The sequence below is a fragment of the Callorhinus ursinus genome, unplaced genomic scaffold (genome assembly GCF_003265705.2).
Source record: "Callorhinus ursinus isolate GAN/ISIS: 27379988/994484 unplaced genomic scaffold, GSC_fseal_2.0 scaffold1, whole genome shotgun sequence".
NCBI lineage: Eukaryota > Metazoa > Chordata > Mammalia > Carnivora > Otariidae > Callorhinus > Callorhinus ursinus.
The window spans coordinates 109,702,396-109,724,896 of NW_027397063.1; the positions used below are offsets into that span (position 1 = coordinate 109,702,396).

A 22,501-nucleotide genomic window follows, 5' to 3' on the forward strand; every position below is an offset into this window, starting at 1 on the left:
AAAAAAAATCAAGTGAAATTAATTTTAGTAATACATTTGATTTAGTCCACTCTATCCTAAATATCCTAAATCATTTCACCAGCCACATTTCCAGACCTTCAATTTCCTAAGTTCTGGACAGCACAGCTCAGACTCCTTGTCACCATGTGGGTCTCAGCTCGTGTCACCACCACCTTTGAGCATCTAAGTAACCACCTTGGTCTCTCCCCCCACCCCCCCCACACACATTCACCATGGCTTCATCCTGTTTTATTTCCTACACATTATTTATCAGCATGTGAAATTACCTTATTTATTGTTTCCTTCTCCCCATGAGAATCTAGGCTGTAAGACTGCAGAGATGGATCCTTAGCAGCCAGCATAGTGCCTTGCATATTGCAGACACCCATTGAATATTTGTCAAATGTATGAATCAATGAATGAACAAATTCATAAATGACTGGATGTGGTATTATCTACCTACTCTACAGACAGAACTATCCAATTTTAACTAAGATCTCTCTGCAACGCGGAAATAATATTATATTTGAAGAATTCAAAGGATGCACAGTACTCACAGGGGTATAAAAACAGAATTCTACCAGGGCACCTGGGGGGCTCAGTCGTTAAGAAACTGCCTTTGGCTCAGGTCATGATCCCAGGGTCCTGGGATCAAGCCCCGCATAGGGCTCCCTGCTCAGCGAGAAGCCTGCTTCTCCCTCTCCCACTCCCCCTGCTTGTGTTCCCTCTCTTGCTGTGTCTTTCTCTGTCAAATAAATAATTAAAAAAAAAACAACAGAATTCTACCATTTTGACAATTATGGTGGCAATGGCAAGTGACTCAGCTACTGCCTTTATACCTAGGTTTATAAACTGCCTCTCCCAACTGTGATGGCATAATTATCAGATATTCTTCAATAGCCATTTATTTACTTTATGCATTATCTAAAATGTATACCAACTCAAAGATTTAAGATTTTTAAGAACAGTTTTAAAATAAAGATTAATATATAAAAATATTAAACTGAGTCCAAATGGTGAAGAGCCAGTTAACTATGGCTAGGTTAACCCTCACTAAAAAGAGAGTAACTGGCCTACTGTAAGAGTAGGTATATATCTCTGTTGGGACAATTCGACAATAGAGCTTTCTTGATAAAACTACGTTTGGACAATGGGTCAATAACAATAGTTAAAACCTATTTCTGGACGGGCTACCCAATTAAGGCAATAATGTGTTTGTGGTACTGGTTCTAGTGGACTTATTCACTATTATAAAATGGTTAGTGAAATAGTGGTTTCCAAACCTGGCTGCCTAGTAGACTTACCTAGAGAGTTTTGCAAGCCAGCTGATTCCTAGGGCCTATCCTCAGAGATTCTAATTCAGACAATCTGTCAGGACTTGGAAACTGTTGTTAGAAAAGCTCTCTTGGTGTCTCCAGTAATGAGCTGGGTCTGGGACACTCTGAAGCAGAATTGTCCAATTATCACCAGAGGCCGATTAACCAAGACACCAAAGAGGCTCAATTTTCAAGGACATATCATGTGCATGAGCCCCTTCCAAAGCCCGGTATCTAATTTTGTTTTTGTCATTTTGCATTCTTTTTCTTAAACAAGACCCCCAAATTATAAAGGGATCACTCCCACAAAACCTGGATCTGCTCCCGACCGACCATAAACTATACTATAGTCAGAAAACTACAGCCACAGAGCAAATCCAGCCCTCTGCCTATTTTTGTACAGCTCATAGCTAGGAATGGTTGCTACATTTTTTACTGCTTGGAAAAAATGAATAATACTTCATGACACGTGAAAGTTACATGAAATTCAAATTTTGCTTTCTATAGGTAGTTATATTGGCTCACAGCCATGCATGCTCATTCATTTACAAATTGTCTGTGACTGCTGCCATGGCAGAGTTGAGCAGCTATTTCAGCGATTATATGGCCTGCAAAGCTCAAAAGTATTTATTAGAGGCCTTTTACAGAAAAAGGCCTTTGCCAAGCTTGACCTACACCATCAAGTGATAACATCATAGACACAACAGAACACTGATTGAAATGAGTTACTTTATTTAACGTGAAAAGCATGTATGATGGGGGAATTGTTTAACATAAACAACTTATGAACAATCCCAACTGTAGAAGTGAGAGGTTTGTTTCCTGAAAATCTAGAAGTGACTAAATTCACATGTGAATAGCAAAGAACCATAGCATCTGTTTTTTTAAAGATTTTATTTATTTATTTGAGAGAGAGAGAGCACAAGAGGGGGGAGCCTGACAGGAGAAGCAGACTCCCCGCTGAGCAGGGAGCCCGATGCAGGACTCTATCCTGGGACTCCAGGATCATGACCCGAGCCGAAGGCAGACACTTAACCAACTGAGCCACCCAGGAGCCCAAGAACCATAGCATCTTATTCAATATCACTCAGAGTAAGCTATGTCTGGTCTATAGGTTAGGAGCAATGGTTGGTGAGACCAAAGGCTTTCTGAGATGATTAAGGATAGAATGATTAGCAGTAAAAACCTTCCCAGGTAGGACATACAGGAAAAATCTGGCAGGATAGTTGCAAAAGATGTCTGCAGTTAGATTAACCACTAAGCATAAAATAAACATGTGTTCTGAGTTGTGGAAAAGTATAGAGAAATGTTGCTAAAGTTGTACTTCAAAGTTTAGCTCTGAGGTGGGTTCCTAAACCAGTTAATCCAATATTTGAAGCTAAAAACTTTGAACAATAATGACTAGGTGAATTGGGCAAGAACTGTGACAGATCATCAAATTCTGGTAGCAAAGCAGATCAAAACTACTGATTTGGCTGTCCCTCTGCATAGAAGTATGACAAGAAACTTAGGTAGAGCCGTGTGAGGGTCACTCTGAAGACCTGAGATGGAAGTGGGGAGTCTGTTAAAGGACAGCTAGAGTACCATCTGAGTTGTTGTGACTGCTGACTGGCCAGGGGCCACGAGTGTTGCAGATTTCTCAGTCAGGCAAACAGCAGGTAGAAAATTAGACCAAAAGGCAAATCAGTTGGGAAGATTAGTCAGCAAAGAGGTTATTAGGTTGAGAGGTTAATGATGACGGCACAGCTTTTTTATTAGTCGGTTGACTTTAAAGATCTCATGATTGGATTATGCCAAAAAAAAAAAAAAAAGAAGAAGAACAACAACAACAACAAGAGATCTTCCTTAACTGACTCAGAGGCCCAAGACTTTGAAGATCCAAGTGGTCTGCTACTTCTGGTTCTGATGGAATTTTAGCTGTTTGAAGACCATTGGTTCTGTGTCTTTTGGAGACATCACAGTCCTCTGTTCCAAAGACCATCTGGGAATACTATCCCAACCATAGTCCAACATTTCCACTTTCATGATCAGAGAGGAGTCTTGAGAACTGGCAGGTAAGAAGATTGTTGAGTTGATCTGACGGATGAGTGATTTACCAGGCAGACAGACATAGGGAAAAAAGAAGTAAAGGAACATTGTGGAGCATCTGCTCTGTGCTAGCTGCTTTATATATGTTACTTCATTATCTCCACATCCCCTCAGTATAATTATCATTGATTCCACTAAATGTCTGAAGAAACAGAGATGGTAAGTTTGTAACAGGGGAAAACTTAGCATATCTGACTCCATATTGCTTCTATTGCCCTTGCTGCTGTGACCCATAGCTTAAATCTGCTTACAGCAAGATGTGCATAAATTGCTTTTTACCCCAAATCTACCTCACTCAAAGAGATAAGGAAATATGTACAGAAATGACTATGCTCTGTTTAAGATCAGGATCGACATGACCAGATTCCTGTACCCAACGATCAACTGACCAAGGTCAAAGAAGTTACCCAACTTTCCTGGGATGTCTACAGATAATCAGTCACCTTTCGACTCCAACCCCATTCTGCTTCTCCCTTTTGCTAACACAAAAGAAGCTTAAATTTCTTGCCAAGGGGAGATGGTTCTTTAGGACGATAGTCCCCCATCTCTTTGGTTTGCTGGCTTTCCAAATAAAGTTGTTTTCCTTACCCCAACATCTTGCCTCTTGACTTGTTGGCCTGTCCTATGGCAAGCAGAACAAGCTTGGACTCAGTTACAGTTTCATGCTTACAATCATCCAGCCAGTAATGGTAGAGTTGAAATACGAACTCAGGTCTGACTATCTGCTTGGCCCTGAGGTCCTCACTCTTTCCCACTCACCATCCTGCCCCCAGTAGGCCCTCCAAGCAGAGAAAGCAACAGGCAGAAAAGCACAGCATCATAAATATGGCTTGCCACTTTCAGGGACCACCGAGACATTTCTTTGTTTACCAAATTATAAAAACAGAACTAAACTACTACCCTTAATTAATTAGTAATACTGTCTCCAAGTTGGAAGGTCACATTACCCATTGTAGTCTTTCTTAAAACAAATTGCCATGTTCTAAATCTAGGAAATGTCCTTTATTGGGTCTCTTTGAGATTTTACAGAATTTAAACTCCCAAACTGGCTGTAAAAATTGCCTCCTATGCTAATGCAAAGTTTTGCTGACTACAGATTACTACAGACTACAAAAACAGCTCTTTTGGCTCCTTGCTCCATCTGTGGCTAGTTTCTCTGTCACCATATTTCAATTAGAAATGAGGTTGTAATTCTGCCTTCCGTCCCCATGGGGTTTCTTTACACAGGCCATTACAGTAATGAGTTACATGGTCTTCCCTCAGGTGATGGTCAGTGGTGAAAACACAGTCAGTAGATCATTAGAGCAATTATTACAAGCTTCTTTAAAAATTGGTTAAGGAACATGTGCTACCATTTAGAAGTCCTTCAGCAACTTATGTGATCAATTTGTAGATATTTCTGTTCCTTCCAAAACTGCATCTTCAAATTTGTCAGAGCTTGAAATATTTATATCCCCCCCTCAATTACAAACCACTCAAAAGAGGCTATAGGAAGACACTACTATCAAGTAATGCTGTTTTAAAGAATCCTGGTATTTAGTAGATTTCTTTTGTAAACCTAGGCCTAATCTCAGATTAAACAGAACAAATGGTAGCTAAATAGATGGCCTCTTTAAATCTATTTGCTTTACCACAGATGAACAAGCCAAGAATTTCTTAATTTGTAGTTGAGAGCTCTCTTCCCAACTTAGAAGCAGAGGGAAAAGGAAGACCAACAACCAACCTAAACAGAGATTCTGTAATTATAGGATTTTAGGTTTGGAGTCACTTCACTTAATCTTTGCATGACCCAGAATTCAACCCAAAAGATTAAAAGAACAGCATTTTGAATTCTATTCATGAAAATGAAGGACTTGGCTAGAGTTTATTAATAAAGCCGAGGGGAAAAAATATAAGTTGTTAGTCAAAGCAACATAATCCTCACTCCAATGCAAAGTGGGGAAAAAAATTTAGTTGTACATGATTTCCATTGTAAGAGGTAATACTTTGGCATACAGACTTATAAAAGAGGACATAATATCCTGAAGGTGAATTACTCCATGTGGGAGAACCGTATGAAGATTCCACTGTTGAAGCAACCCCTGAAGCTTATCAGATCTAAATAAAAGATTGATGGTGATTCTGAGCTTAAAATTTAATGCCCAGGCTAGCTACTAAATTTTACATTACAAGAATGGTGGTGGTACTGTAAATCAATAAAATCAATTATGCCCTCTTAGGGGATGGAGTTTGTAACATAAAAATTATTTACATATAGTGCTTTTTCAGAGGGCTTTGTTTACTTATTTCGCTCAGCTGTCACTTGTCAAAATTTTCATTTTGATGGACTTAATGGGTAGTATTTCATACATGCTTCATTAGAAATCCCATTCTTCTAAAAATGCCCTGTTTTCCCTAGAAATTACCGATAGACATGATCATTTCTACCTATAAACATGGCATATGGATTTGCAGATACGATCTAATAACGTGATACACCCATATTCAAGAAAGCAATTCCCAACTTTTGATTTAACTGATCCTCTCCCTGGAAAAAGGAACTTCAAGGCAGCTACATTGTACTGTGAAGAAATAATCAATATAATAATCACAGCTATGAGGCTGCTTTGTAAATAAATGGTAAGTGTCTGTTTATCCAACACCTTAGTTACTATGTAAGTCTTTTCCCAAAAGCAGGTTACCAATTCACAGGAGCTTTATCTTCAGCGAAGCCCATCTCTCAGGTGAGTTAAAGGCTCGTGAGAGAAGGTAAGTGACCGTTTCTGTGTTTAAAATGGGCTGTGAGATGAGGACCTGTGAAATGCCACTCAAAGGCAAGAGTCACAGCGTTTTCCTCTGCATGATGTCGTTAGTGTCCCCACCAATCTCCCCTCCCCAACCTCCGGGAGGGAAAAAGCCAACTTACTAAATAAAGCAAATGTAAGTACTGTAACAACATATGCCTCCAAATTGTGTTTTTGTAAAATTATAACATCAAGATTTTGATCATTTGGGCTGATCAGATACTTGGTGACGTTTATAATCAAGAAATCAAAGATGACAGTGTGGAAAAAGTCACAAACGCTATCCTAAGTAATCATTTAAAACATATTTCAAAATAAACTATGATAAGAACTTCCAGTTTATTAAGTCAGAATTAGAATGTGAGAAAGACAAATTTCCAGGTCAATAGTGAAATAATTTATTATTTTGTTTTCTTAACAGGGGGGAGGATATATTTTAATCATTAGGGAGAAATCCTGTTTCCTATTCCTAAATATATTGGATTAATGTCATATGTGCATCAAGTTAGCTAGGAAGAAGGCCATTTTATTTATTTATTTATTTATTTATTTATTTATTTATTTGACAGATAGAGAACACAAGTAAGCAGAACGGCAGGCAGAGGGAGAAGCAGACTCTCCGCTGAGCAGGGAGCCCGATGCGGGACCTATCCCAGGACCCTGGGATCATGACCTGAGCCGAAGGCAGACGCTTAACCGACTGAGCCACCCAGGCACCTCGGAAGAAGGCCATTTTAAGGAACATTAATCATTTTAATTCAAGATAAAGATATAGAGAGCACTAATCAATTACATTTAAGTTCTGAAATCAAGAATTTACTCAAAAAAGGTTTTCTAGGTTTTCATCAGCTAATATGATTATTCTTTAAAGATGTTCTAGTATCAGATTTAAGCTGTTTTTCTTTTCCCAGGTCACTTGGACCATTACCCCCTCTATAAAATCCCATATTTGGTGAAACACAAAATATATGACATCCGTTTTTTTTTTAATTTATAAGGTTTAAAAAAAACTACAAAAGATCCAAACACTCATATGCAAGTCAAACATTATAGAGGTGTACTAACACCCCTTCACCTTCTCCAATCCCATCCTCCTGAGAAACTCAATGTTAACATTTTAGAGTATATCCTCCACACCAAATAAATATGTCCAAACACATCTATCCAAACAAATGCGTAATTATAAAAGCTCTGCTTAATAAAGTCAGAATCAGTTCTCTATAGTCATCAGGAATCTTTTGATTACAAGTAACAGAAACAGAAAGTAGTGTAAGTGAAAGGGAGGATTTACTGGTTTGCAAATCTGGTAGGCTTCAAGCACAGCTGGATCTAGGGACTTAAAGCAGCACCTGGTCTAGCTTTGTCTTGGTTCAGTTTTTCTCCGTCTTGGGACATTCTTGGGAAAGTCTCCCCCTGTGGTGGCAAGATGGGCACCACCGCTCGGGGTGTACATATTTATAGTTCCAAACCCAGGAGAAAAGAGAGTATGTTTCTTTTTCAACAGAATCAATGAAAGTTCTGAGATTTTGCACTTACTGCCTCTGATTATATTAAGTGTTCATCCCTGAATCAATCCCTGTGGCTAGAGGAATGCTCTGATTCTCCAGTCATGTGTCATGGGCACACATGGATTGAGAACTGGGGCCCATCTTAGTTTGGGCTGCCATATAAAAATATCCTACACCGAGTAGCTTAAACAACAAGTGTTTATTTTTTTCACAATTTTAGAGGCTGGGAAGTCCAGTATCAAGGTGCTTTAAGATCCGGTATGTGGTAAGGACACTCTTCCTGGTTTGCAGATGGCTGTCTTGGAGAGAGAAAGAGACAAAGAGGCAGAGAGAGACAGAGAAAGAGATGGAAGAAAAGGAGTGAGGGGAATGGGGAGGTGGAGGAAGAAGAAGGACTGAGAGAAAGATCTCATGTCTCTTCTTGTAAGGGCACTAATCCCATTCATGAAGTCTCCACCTTCATGAACTATTACCTCCCAACAGCCCCACTTCCTAATACCATCACATCGGGAGTTACGATTTCAACATTTGAATTTGGTTAGCGGGCTGTGTGTGACACAAACACTCCCAAAAGGAAAACCCAGGTCTTATTTTACAAAAAAGGTTAACAAATCCTGGGTCAGCAAAATCAACACATTATCTGTTACATCCTGTATCCTGCTTTCTTCACTTAGTAGTATATTATGAATATCCCTCTGTATAAAGTAATCAGTGTAAATATAATGTCAATAATGGAAGAAAACCTCTCATTTTGTAAATCCCTATAGAATTTACCATTCTATTCTTGATGGATGTTCAGCTGTCCCTGCTCCCTCCACCTCCCCCACCTCGCACAGAGTTTTTTAAACAGTGCTGCAAGAAACATCCTTGTATTGTCTGATTCATTTATTTCTGCAGCATAGATTCCTCAAAGTAGGATTGCAAGTTCAAAAGATGAACATGTTTAATGTTTTAGTATCTGCTGACTGATGATATTTCAAAAATCTGTTGCTTGCACTCCCATCAACAACATGGGATGAGAATGTTGGTCCTCCCATCCTTTACAATGTTATTATATATGTTAATGTTATTATATTGGATATCATATACCCATAGGATATTGTAACCTCTTCAGGTTTTTCATATCTCAAGGGAATAAAACAATATCACGCTCATAAAAAGAATGACAAGGGGTGCCTGGGTGGCTCAGTCGGTTAAGCATCTGCCTTCGGCTCGGGTCATGATCCCAGGGTCTTGGGATCGAGTCCCACATCTGGCGCCCCACTCAGTGGGGAGTCTGCTTCTCCCTCTCTCCCTGCTCGTGCTCTCTCTCTCTCTTTCAAATAAATAAACAAAATCTTTAAAAAAATAAAAAAATAAAAAGAATGATGGATCTGCATATGCTAGAAACATCTAAAATCTGTATGTCAATAAAAAGACAACTTCTACCATCTTGAAAGCCAGACTCAGACCAGAAGAGAATATCTGCTGCAGATATGACTAGATGAAGCCTTCGGGTTCCTCATTTGTATCTCCTTAACCATTTAGTGACAATTTGATTTTTTCATATTTTTATTGGCCACTTGCTTTTCTTCCTCTGCAATTAACTTGTCTGGGTCCTTTGTTTTTTAATGGATTGCTGATTTTTTTTCACCACCTTTAAAAGTTCTTTATATATTAAGAATGGTTTCTGAATTTTGTCTATTCCTCCTTTAGGAGCATATATTTATTCTTTTTTTTATAAAACTATTTTGTATACTTTAATTTCAGAACAAAATAAACAAAAAAACCCCACAATACACAGCCAAATTCCTTATCAAATATGGGAAGGGCTAGGGCTTGAGGCCCTTATATCCTGCCTCAAAGACAGGAGAAAAATAAAAAACCACTAGACATCAGCAGAGGGAACCAGGTGAGCTGGGGCCACTCTGGGCTGCTGGGGAGGAGCTATGGGGACACTATTCACGGGGCCCATGGTCTGTCGATAGAAACCCCTAATCTACCTCTTCCACGAGAGAGGCATCCTCATCACCCTCAGGGCTGGGGTGGGGGTGGGGGAGTCTCATCAGGAACAGCAGCTCCGGGTTCCTCTGCCGTCTCTTCATCTTCGTCAATGCCCAGGCCTCTCTTGATCATGTGTTAGATGCGGTGGTCGTGAGTCTGGGGACCCTCCAGTGAGAAGCAAAAAGAAAGCAGAGCCCTTTCAAACAGCAGTCCTGCCAGGTCCTCGACAGCCTTGTCATTCCTGTCCGCCTCCGCCTTGTGCTGCGGCACTTCCACAATGCGGTGGTCAGAGTTGATCTCCAGGCGCTTTTTGGCCATCGTATAGCCCACTGTAGCGTCGTCCCCAAGAGCCTGGGCCTTCGTGATCCTCTCCATGTTGGCTGTCCTGCCGTAGGTGCCGGTTAGTGACATTGTAGCTAGTCACACTGCAGTCACATTGCCGTCACAACCAGCCTGGAGATTGTCACCTTCTCAACCTTCTTATCCAAGATTTCTTTCATGAGTTTGCAGAGGTTCCCAAGCTGGGCTTTGCTCTCCTTCATTTTCTTCTCCTCCCCTTCATCCTCAGGCAGCTCCAGGCCCTCCTTGGTAAGGAGACCAGACTCTTCCCGTCGGACTCCTTGAGCTGCCCGCAGTACTCATCCACAGCCTCCGTCATACACACTACCTCGAAGCCCCACTTCGGCACTCGCTCTGCAAAAGCCGAGTTGGCAACCCACTCTTTGCTCTCACCAGTGATGTCAATAGCTGGACTTCTGGATCTCCATCATGTGGGAGACATAGTCTGAAAGAGAAGTCCTCTCATCTCCAGACTGAGAAGTGTGATAGCGCATCAGCTCAGAAAGGCCGTGCCGAGGTGTCGGGCTCTCATGGATCCCAAGCTTTAGGTTTTTAGAGAAGGCCTCGTAGAATTTCCTGTTGTTCTCCTTGTCCTCTGCCAGCTCAGAGGCGAGCTCAAGGCATTACTTTACAGTGTTTTTGCAAATGACCTTCAAGATTTGCTCTGCTGGAGCATTTCTAGGGAGATGCTCAGGAGCAGGTCCTTGGAGTCAACCACACCACAGATGAAGTCGAGATATTCTGGTAGCAAGTCATCACAGTTGTCCATGCTGAACACATGGTGAGCACAGAGTTTAATGTTGTTCGTTTCTTGTTCTCAAAGAGCTTGAAAGGAGCCCCAGGGGGGATGAACAGCAATGCCCTGAATTCCAGCTGACCTACAGAGAAGTGCCTGACTGCCAAGTCGTCTTCCCAGTCATTGGTAATAGGAGCATATATTTATTCTGTAATAGGAGCATATATTTATTCTAATATAAGATTATTGACTTTTAATTAGTTAACATAATATATTGAATTACGTTGATGTATTTCCTAAGGTTGAATCACCTTTGCGTGTGGTCACAGGGCATTAGTCTCTGAATCCACGTGTAAAGTCAGTTTCCAACTATTTTATTTTGGATCTTTCACTACAGAGAGAGATATATTGTTTTCCTTCGTTCATACATTTTATTTTTAAGCTTTCTTTCTATACATATACATTTATTAAAATTCCTAAATGTAATCATAGATGTTTGCATCTTTTGTTTCCCTTTTTCTTTGTTCTTCCCCACCTTCCTTATTCTCATCACCCACATCATTCTTTCCCCACCCTCCCTTTTACTTCCATGCTCACATGACCATGTTAAAAATAGATTGTGCATCTTTCCATGTTTTTTCTTGAAGCTGATGTAATCTTATAAATATAGATGTGTCTATATGTATGTTTTCAGTTTGTCCTCCCAGGGATTTTTCTTTTTGGGTGGGGAGTGGGAGTAGGGATGGGATTCTTTTTGAATCTCTGGGGGTTTTTTTCCATCGGTTCTGGAAATTGACATACACACACAAGTTCCAAGAAACAGACTGTCTTCCAGCAAAAACTTTAAGCATACTAGGATATAAGGCACCAAGATCCAGCAGAACAGATAGATATCAGCAAAGGACTCCAGAGACCTCAGATACTGAACATATCAGACACCAAATATAAAATAACTATGTCTAATAATTTTAAAGAAATACAAACAAGCTTGAAATATGGACAGGCAATAAGAAATCATTTTAAAATATCAGAGACTTAAGGACCACTTAAAACTTATAAGAATGAAAACTATAATGATGAAATTAAAAACTCAATGGAAGATTTCTATTTCTGACCATAGTGGTTACCAAGATGTTTTGGACCACTCTCCCACTGAAAATGCTGGCTGAACTAGAAAAAATATCTTAGAGGCATCAAGGAGGTAACAGAACAGTAAGAAATAACCAAGCCAAAACCTAAGTGCAAGTGGGAATACAGAAAAATAAGCATAATGATGAAACCAATATTTATTTATTCACGATAATTTCTAAATGTACTTTAACTGTGTGTGGGGACATGCCTCATAACCTCATGTCTTGATGACCGTATGAACAAGGCCTCAACACTGAATGGCTGTCCGCTATGCTGAGGGGATACTCAACAGTGGGCTTGTCTGGACAGGGGCCAATTAGAAGGCACTTGCCTGCACATCTCAGAATGAGATCTGTCCCTCAAAAGTCTAGACCACAGACAGCCAACTCTGCAGAACCAGCACAACGATGGGTTTGCAAACCCTTAGCTCATAATATCCAAGTAAGATTGGATTGGGGTGAGGATGGGAAGGATGAGCTAGCATGTCATTCTTCCTACCTGCCTTACCTACAACAAAGAGGGTGGGGGAGGGGGCATGACGCTCACCCTCAGTTCCAGGGGAGACCGAGGCTGCTGAACTGAGTTCAGACCTGCCTTCCTTCCTGTACTGCAGTCGCCTTGTGACTATTCCCTGCTGCAACCTCCTTTCCTGCACTGGGTCGATGCGTTAGGCTAAGTTCAATCGCATCCACAGCCTATTCTGACACTCTGTTATGGCTCAGGGCTCTGATAACACCGACTGCCAGTACTCCAACCTCAGTTAGGGTGCTTCTAGCTTCACGTAACTGAAAGTCCAGCTCAGAGGGGCTTAGATACAACAGAAGGGGATGTTTGGCTAAACGTCCTAGAGAGGATTCTCAGTTTCAGCACTAAAAAGTGATTCTGACTGATCTAGGAAATAACACATTTGTTGAAAGGATGTTGGGTAAGTCAAAGGCTAGGGAGAACCGCAGCAAAAATGAGGCCACAGAAGCAGTTTGGTAAAGACAGTGCGCTACATTCTGACCCTGGGATTCAAGATACTAAGTGCTACTTCTGAAACTGTTGCTCTAGGACACTGAATGTTGCTACCGTCCACCAAGCCTGCTGCTAACAAAATGAATTCTCCACGTTCATGTCGCTAGCCCGGGATTCACAGAAATCACACAGGTCGTTCAGATGGCCAAGCAGAGAAGAGAAGCCTGTGCCTCAGCTGTGAAGCTGCCTGGAACTATGAATATCCAGTCCTCAGTGCTTCTACACTCGGAGGCATCACTGTCCCCCACTGTTATGCATGTGGTGGGATATCCCCAAACATGGCAGTGTGTTGAGAAGCAGGTCCGGGCCTCACAACCATATACCATATTCACTCAGAAGGTGGGAGAGCATATGAACCCCAGAAATTCCACAAAAATCCTGAGCTTCCTGCTGACTGAGTTCTCATGTCCAGTCCCTGTGGCTATAGGAATTTCGTGAATTACCACAACCCATCACTTGGTTCCAGAGGCTGGGATTACTTTGATTGATTTAGGCCAGTTAGGGATCATCCCTGGAGCTGGGGGTGAAGATAATCTCACATAAATAACATGATTTTTTTTCCAAAATGAGTTGAGGCTTAATGGATGTTGGGGAGAAAACACTGTCCCTTCTCCAACTAGTCTCACTGGTCTTTCAGAACTTATTATTTCATACCTTCTGTAATTAATTTTTTTAAAAATGCACTGATTACCTCCCCAAATAGACAACAGGATTATGTGAACAGGGATTAGTTTTATAATGCTAGGATTCCCTCAGTGCCAAACACATGATAAGAATTCAGTAAATGATAATAAATTAAAGATTGGTTCTCCATTGCTCCATTGTTGGTGATCAATCAATCAAGACCATGAAAGTAAGGTTGAATTGAGTCAAATAATTAAATAACTAGACTTTTCACCAGTTATTTTAGTTTTTCACAGGTACTCATTAAATTTTTACACAAAATGAGAGTAAAATATTTATCTTTCACATAATAGGGGCTATCGAGATTCCTTTTAAAGAGTTTTGAACTAGTTGGGAAAGAAGCATCATCTAAATCTAAGCTTTGTTCTTATTTTTCTTTAAGCCCTAAAATTGTCATAAAGGGTCTTCTTTATGAGGTAGGTATTTATTGTGTTGCCTCTGAGTTTATGTTTTTTATTAACTTATTTATCCCTTTCTTCCTCCCTACCCCAGTCTACGGGACAATTAATACAGTTGGTTGTTAGAAGAAGCATATTTCTTCAAAAGTGTGCCTTGCCCTGGTTAGTGCCAAAACAAATTCCCCTTTGGGTGAATTGATACAGTAATATACTTTATAATTATTATTCTTACTCTATTAACTATTCAGTAAATAGTGCAAGAAAGTGCTTTAGGGACCAAGCTTGTCTAACTCCCTCATCATTTGCAGATGACCACTCTAAAGAAATTGTTTTTGGAGTTTTATGAACAACCACTGGGAGCTAAATAAGCAACTGACTTACATAATTAACATAGAAATTCGTCAAAAAAACAGTTTTATGGATTGAGTGTCTATTTACATAAGGAGTTTATGGTGAATTAAAAAAAAAAAAGTGTTTCAGAGACTTCGCCTAAGTTTCCAAGGATCTGAGTAAGGAAAGCAGTTCCATGTCTCCAATGTTCAGCAACAGTAACTAAAAAGTTGGACTTGCCATCTTAACACAGATGGTGTAGTGGAGTGCCTCAAGGCCCCCATCCTTCACTCTACCTTGTACCCACTCTCTTTGCAATGTGACTTTGCACCTACTCCCCCTAGGGTGAGTCCTTCAACTCTGGGTTTGGCCAACAGAATAAGAGAAAGTGAAAGTGTGTTAGTTCCAAACCTGGGCCTCAGAAGCCTTCATGCTCAACCCCTCGATCTTGGAGTTATATAAATATTTTATTTTCATATGATTCCAAGATTTTATGGATGTTTGTTTCACAGTAATATCTGACCGATAAAACTAGCTTATTTTTACATTATTTGTATCAGTTTTTTCTGGGAATGAATTTGACTTAAGATATAAAAAATTACTCTTAAAAATCAAGACTCCAGGTTCAGAAAACCAAGACTCTACAGCTAGTTCATAGGCTTGTGGTTCATCTCCCTGCAATGGAACAAATAGAAGTTCTTAAAACTTTTTGTCCCATATGCTCTTAAAAATTGCTGGGGACCCAAAAAGCTATTTCAGGTGGTTACATCTATTGATATTTACAGTTTGGAAATTAAAACTGAGAGATTTTAAAATATTAATTAATTATAAACTACGTATAATAAACCCATTATATAGTAACATAAATGACATCCTTTTATGAAAAATAACTATATTTTCAGAACAAAAAAAGATAAGAGTGAGAAAGTAGCACTGTTTTACCTTTTTAGAAATCTCTTTAATGTCTGGCTCAATAGAAGACAACTAGATTCACATAGTTCTTTAACTTCACTTTAATTTATAGCAATATATTATTCTGATCAAAGCATATGAAAAAAAATTTGGCTTCATACAGATAGGATGTTGGAAAATGAAAGAGAATTATTTTGGGGGGCTGGAAGAGTATTTTAACAGCATTTTCAGATCATTGAAGATAGCCTTTTGTGTTACTACACCAAAACTTAACAAGCAGTAGTTTCTTGAAACTTAGTTGCAGTGTCAGGACACCTGAATGGCTCAATGTTTTAAGCGGCTGCCTTCAGCTCAGGTCATGATCCTAGGACCCTGGGATCGAGCTCCACATGGGGCTCTTTGCTCAGCGGGGAGCCTGCTTCTCCCTCTCCCTCTGACTGCCGCTTCCCTGCTTGTGCTCTCTCTCTCTCTCTCTCTCTCTCTCTCTCTCTGACAAATAAATACATAAAATCTTAAAAAAAAAAAACAACTTAGTTGCAGTGTGGAAACTGATACCATATTGATGAATATTTTGCGCCCTGTTATCTTAAAATCCATTGGTCTACCCAGAATTTTGAACAGATCTTTTGTGCATGCATGATTTTGACCCCATGAGCTCCCTGAAAAGGTCTTGGGATCTCCAAGGAGTCTTCAGACCACACTTTGAGAACCACTGATATAAAATATCAACTAAGCTTAATCTATATTCTACTTCACAGAGCAGCCATCTCTTTGCAAACATGCCTCTTCCCGTGAGACACAGATAGATAAAGAACATTATCCACAATCTCATTTACTACATTAACAAAAGCTATACTTATATTTTTCTGATCCTTGAATTTTATATAAAGGGAACCAAGGAACACAATGAAACTGTGTAGAAAACAAGGCTATTTCTTACATCATCCTTAATCTATATATGCGGGCTATTGAACTGAAGTTGGAACTATAGAGACAAATAAAACAAAGTCCTTGCTCACAACATATGTACGCCTCACAGGGAGGGTAACAGATAACACACAGGTAAATAAACAAAGATGACAATTTCAGGTCTTGGTGAGAGTTCTGAAGAATATGAGCCTCCCCACAAAGTTCAAACGTGATGTTGCCTCAGACGTAAGAGCGAAGCATATGAATCTTCAAATCTGTGTAAGTCTAGGCAAGAAGCACAAGGAGCCCTGGGCGGAGGGGAGGGGTGGCCGGGACCTGCTATGGGCAAACAACAGGGGAAGCAGAGGAGGTTGGGGCACGGTGGGGATGGAGATGGGGGCTGTTTTCTCTCCCCTCCTAATGTTCTTGGCAAAGCATTGCCTGGCCTGGTGCCACTTTGAGGCAAAGCAGCTGCTGGACAGGGGTGGCAGGATGATACCAGGACGGTGCCAGAGGCTGGCCAGGTAAGGAAGGTAAGGCTGGGGCCATCCATCCCTCCCACAGCCCGAGGGCTAGGGGATTACCAACAATCTCGGTAAAGGGTAGGACAGGGGTGCTAGTTCTCTGAGGGGCGTGTGTGTAGAGCATATGGGGATGGGGTGAGGGGTAGGACAGCCCCGGCTGTGGCGCTGGGGGCTCTTCTTATGCTCGCCTGGAGGGAGTCACTGGCAAGTTTACACCCCAGCTCTGTCACTAACGACCTTGAACAGGTCATTAGCCACTCAGTTTCTTTACTGGTAAAATGGGGATAACACCTACTCCAGAGGCTTCTTGTGAGGATTGAGTGATTTAATACATGTAAAGCATCTAGAACTTCTACGTATATAAGTATTGTGTATACATATGGCCAGCAATCCCTCCCCAGATAGAGGTCCCGATCAATTCTCACTGAGGTCTATAAAGGGGCAAACATGAGGATAGTCACTGTAAAGCTCTTTATGGGAGCTCATCCTGAAGGGGGACAAATGCACTCTACAGAATGCTGGGGATCACTTGGAAGCAATGACCCAGAGGTACGAATAGCGAATACATATGGATCTTTAAAACCCACTGTTGATCATAAAACATAAATAGAACAAGGTCTATGGCACAATACGATTAATAAAAATTTGAAACATATACAAAACAACACCTGGCATTTTACAGTATTGCACTTATATCAAAGAGTATATATCTCCTATCTTATGGTGGATGCCTACGTGGAACGGGAGGGAATGAAAATGGAAATCAGGGCTGAGTGGGAGAAATAGCCATGAAAGAAAGGCAATAATAGTGTACCATAAACTGAGGTATATGATTGACTCACTGTTTTTTACATGAAGCATTAAAAAAAAAATGAAGAAAGAACAGGAGGGGCGGGGAGAGAAAGAATAAGATAATTAGATAGTGTCTGGGCTGCAAGTGGGGTGATTGGCACTGAATAGGGTGGCCAAGGAAGGCCTCTCCAAAGAGGTGACTGTGAAGCCTGTCATATAATGATTTGGGAATATGAATTCCAGGCAGAGGGAACAGCATGTGCTAAGACCCTGAAACAGAAATATGACATATTTGAATAGGGGAAAAAAGACAAGTGTTTTTGGTGCATAGTGAGCAAATAAAGGTGAGTTTTGATTTTAAAAGATGGTCTGGTAAAGGCCTTTCCTCATACACGGGTCTATATGTCTATATGGTTTAGGACAACTAGTTTCACAGAATTGGTAATTCCCCAGGAGAAGGGAAGTCCTCTGTGGGCTTATGGCGATCTGGTTTGTGACAGGGAGGTAAGAGCTGAGGATCAGGCAATGGGAGAGGGGCAGGATCAAACTTTGCTCCCTTGGGTGTAGAAGAGCCAAATCCCACCCTGGGGAAGACAGAAATTTTAGTGGGGCCTACGATTTAAGTTCTCCCCACCAATCGCTGGGCAGTCAGCAAAGTACCTGGTTGGGCAGGACTTCTGACATAGCACTATCCCAGATGTGGTCCTGTTTTCGCCCATGTCCTCAATGCTTCCCAGGCAACAGCGCCTCCCTGGGACCACTGTCGACATCTGTCCCCTCTGGGATTTGAACGCTGGTCTCTTTTTGCCCCCCTTCCACACCTTTCCACAGAACATACATTTCTTGGTTTCCTTCAAAATATCATCTGGTGTATCAAAACTATAAACCTCAGGTTTTCTCATCTGTCCTGGGGTATTGAGCTCTCGTCACCCAACCAAATGCTGAATGTTCCTGAAATAGCAAACAAGAAAAAAAAAAACAACCCAATAACAAGCTGTTTTTTCATGAACAAGAAATCCTTGAGAACAGAGACCTAGTCTATCATGATTTCCATGCCTTGAAAAATGCCAGGTCTACAGTAGGTGATCAAGAAAATGGATTGAATGAGTTCATACACACACACACACACACACACACACACACACAAACATACACACACAAGATGATGAAAAATATCATATATTGTTCCCATGGCAAAAGCTCCAACTGGAATTCATCTTTCTCAAGATAACAAGCATAAATGTAACTTCGTTCAGCACCCGTTTTTGCTCACTTGATTTTCCTCCTTGGGGCTATAATGGGTAATGATAATGTTTATTGAGTACTATGTGCCAGACATTGAATCTCATTTAAAACCCAAGACAACCCTCTGAATTGAGGACTATCTTATCTTTACCTAAAAGAAGAGAAAGTTGAAGCCTAAAGAGATATAGGACCTTTTAAGTGATGGCTAGATCTGGGTTTTTAATCCCAGGTCACCTGACCCCAGAATTCTTGGAGGAACTTCTGAAACTCAGGTCAATCTTACAAAAATAAAATGTATTAAAGCTGTACCTGAAACAACTACGCTCTTCTGAATATTTTTCTTTTCTAGACTAATCATTGGCATCCATATATTTACGCATGTTTTAAGGAACTGAAAGCTTTTCACAATATTGCAATGATTTAAAATATAAAGTTACAGGACAGTTTGCAAAAGAGCAGGGGAGAAAGAATAGCAGTGAAATCTTCTAAGTCATAGGCTGTCCTTTGCACTGAGTCCGTGTTTGCTTTAATTTTAGTTTTCAGCTTGAAATTCCTTTTTTCCCCTCTATTTTTCTTTCTTTTTCTTTGTTCTGATGGTTTAGTTAATTCTTGAGATCATAAAACAATGCCTAAGCATTGTTTTGCTGCAGTAAACATTCTTTGTCTGAGTCTGAGTGCCCTAGAAATGATAGCCTGAGGCAAAATTTACATTCTAAAGCTTTACTGGAAGAATGCAAGCCCAAAGAAGCCAGAGTGAAGGGGGACAGGGCATGGAGGCAGGAAGGAGGGGGAAGGAAAGTTCCTGAAGTGGCTCTCCGCTTCACTAAAAAGCACAACTGGGTGCTTGCTCATGGAGGACGTTTCCAGAGAAGCCTCATGGAAACATTTCTCAGAAGAGTCCTTCGGGGGAGAGGAAGGAGAAGAATTTTTTCTATGGCTCTCTCTCCCATCCGTCACCTCTCCGTGGTTGAAATTTGCTTCACTGGGTATGAACGCCTGGCACTTCTGGCATTGTTTCCTGGCTCCCCTTGCTGCCAAAAAGAAATGGGAGTGACATCCACCACCCTATGAGCAGACACAAGCCAGGGACATTCCCTTTCTGCCTGCAGCCTCCTGGGCCCTATGAAGCCCATGTGCCCCTGGCAGTCCTGTTGTATCTTGTACCTCAGCGGTGACAGGGAGGCCCTGGGTAGGAGAGGGGAGGCCTGCAGTGTGAGGCACAAGGTAGGCGATGACTGGCCTGTGCCGTGGGCGAGCTGGGAGGCCTGGAGCCCAGCTGGTAGAGCAGGAGGAACATTACAACAGCGTGGCTTCCACGGCAATGACCCAGAAGGCAATTCTCCTGTCACGCTGAGTAGCCCGATACAGTCAGTCTGTCAGAATGTTCTCACACCTGTCTGCTTGTGCACATACAGGAGATGTCTCCTGGGTGTACCTCCTCAAGTGGATTGGCTGGCCCACCGGGAAGCTTCGACTGTACCAGATAGTGTCACGTTATACACCTAAACAATAGCTTTCAATAATCACTTGTTATTTGATTTGGTCTGATTTTTTTCCTTTCCTATACATACATCTAAAACTCATCTGTTGCTTCATATTCGCCCTGAGACGGGGGGGGGGGGGGGACATCCCTGAATATCCCTATCACAACTTCCTCCTTAATTAAACTACAATACGCATCTCTTGCCAAACTCACAGGGAACCTGAAAATAAGAATTAAATAGTATCTGTGAAGGATTTCGAACTTCTTGAAGAGAGAGGCTATTTAAATTCACATTCATTTTAAAAACCAAAATTTCCTGTTATTTCCAGGAGAGGGCACAAATTCATCTTATGTGTATTCCTCCTGCTCTTCACCAGCCTCCCTAACCTCACCCCTCACGCACACACACGTGCACATATGCACGAATACACACCCTAACTCCGATCTTGCACTCACTCAAACCATTTATACTATCATTTCAAAACCCACGAAAGGCAACCCAGGGCAGGCTCCTTACCCTGCTGCAAGATCCAGAACGTCCACTGGGGCTTCATGAGGTCCCTGTGTAGGGCTGTGTCCCCTGGGCCTGGAATGGGGAAGGAGGAAGGGTCTTACAAATTCAACACATCTGGCTCTAAGTTAGAGTTCCTATATTATATTTCCTCATTTCCTATGGATGGGTGTCCCAAGAGTAGTGATAGGAGTGGTCTCAAGCAATAAGGGTGTGCACTGTCTGTAGAGAATTTTGAAACAATAATAAAACAGAGTAAAAGTTGGTCTGCTTTTAAAAACGACAGTCACACACTGGCAATTCTACACAATGTCAGATCCCATGTAAAATATTCTTCTTGCCCCCAAATCTTTTGTCAGTCTAAGTTCAAGACAATTTCTGCAGTTACTATTCAATTTTATAATAAATAAAATTAGCACTTTTTAATCCTTCCATAGGCATCGTATTCTACGTAGAAGTCAGAGGAGTGCTGGCATAAACGGACCCATCTATACGTGCTCGTTGGAGAGTTACGTTCCTTACGGTTCAGAATCTTCCACGCGGGTGGCTCAGTCTGTTAAGAGTCTGCCTTAGGCTCGGGTCATGATCCCAGGGTCCTGGGGCTCCCTGCTCAGTGGGGTGTCTGCTTCTCCCTCTCCCCCTGCTCGTGTGTTCTCTCTCTCTCACTCACTCACACTTTCTCTCAAATAAATAAATAAAATCTTAAAAAGTTAAAAAAAAAAAAAAAGAATCATCCATGCTTGCTTTGGGCGCCTTTCATGTCTCCAACTCGGGTGGATCTATCTGCTTCTGCGTTTAAACCCTAGATTTGAAAGAAGTGATTGTAACAGAACTCGTGCTACTTCCATTCTCTCGGACTCAATTTAATTCTCTCACTCTATGTGACCACTTGGAGCTTTTATTTGTGATTAAAATTTAAAACAGTGCAAACTGCAAGCTATAATATTCTTGTTTGGTAAGTGCAAGTTTTCATACATGAAATATTTTACTCTATTGGAATAGTATCTTTGAAATTTGAAATGGAGCTTTTTTTTTTTTAAAGATTTTATTTATTTGACAGAGAGAGAGATAGCGAGAGAGGGAACACAAGCAGGGGGGAGTAGGAGAGGGAGAGGCAGGCTTCCCCACAGAGCTGGGAGCCTGATGCGGGGCTGGATCCCAGGACCCTGGGATCACGACCCGAGCCGAAGGCAGACGCTTAACGACTGAGCCACACAGGCGCCCTCAAAATGGAGCCCTTTTTGTTATTATTAGCCTGTAATGTTATTACTCATGTCTGCCGCAGACTAGTATGTAGGTATATGCTTTTATCCTTTCATTTGGAAAACACTAATGTAGTTTAAAAATATTCATCCATCACCTTTCCCTCTTCTTTGATCCTGTATTAATTTATTTTATTATTTATTATTTATTTTTATTGACATGATTACATATACAAAGTTCAATAAAAGAAAAATCTCACTGTTTCTTTTCTCTCTGTTATTATGAGTATTCATTTCGTTTCAGTATTATTACTGAAAATAATGTTGTACGGAGAAGTTTCTGTTAAACAATGATCTGCCCTGTTAGATACACCGGGTACACTGCTGTTTCCTGGAGTGGTAAAACTACCTTGCAGATCCACAGAGCTGCCCAGCCTGAGGAGCCTGCACCCTGCTCCTCCGGTATGAATCTGATCACTGGGCTAATGGAGGGAGATTAACCCTCACTTTACCTTCATTGTATATTTAACTCCAAGAGGACTGAACTTGGTCTGGTTCAGCCCTGATCCCCGGGAAACAGAGCAAGCAATGAATACATTTTTGTTGAATG

General features: G+C 41.0%; 1 pseudogene; it reads right to left on the reverse strand.

The window, feature by feature from the left end:
* Positions 1-7,920: 7,920 nt before the first annotated feature.
* LOC112820083 (heat shock protein HSP 90-beta pseudogene) lies at positions 7,921-10,953 on the reverse strand (annotated as a pseudogene).
* Positions 10,954-22,501: the final 11,548 nt, after the last annotated feature.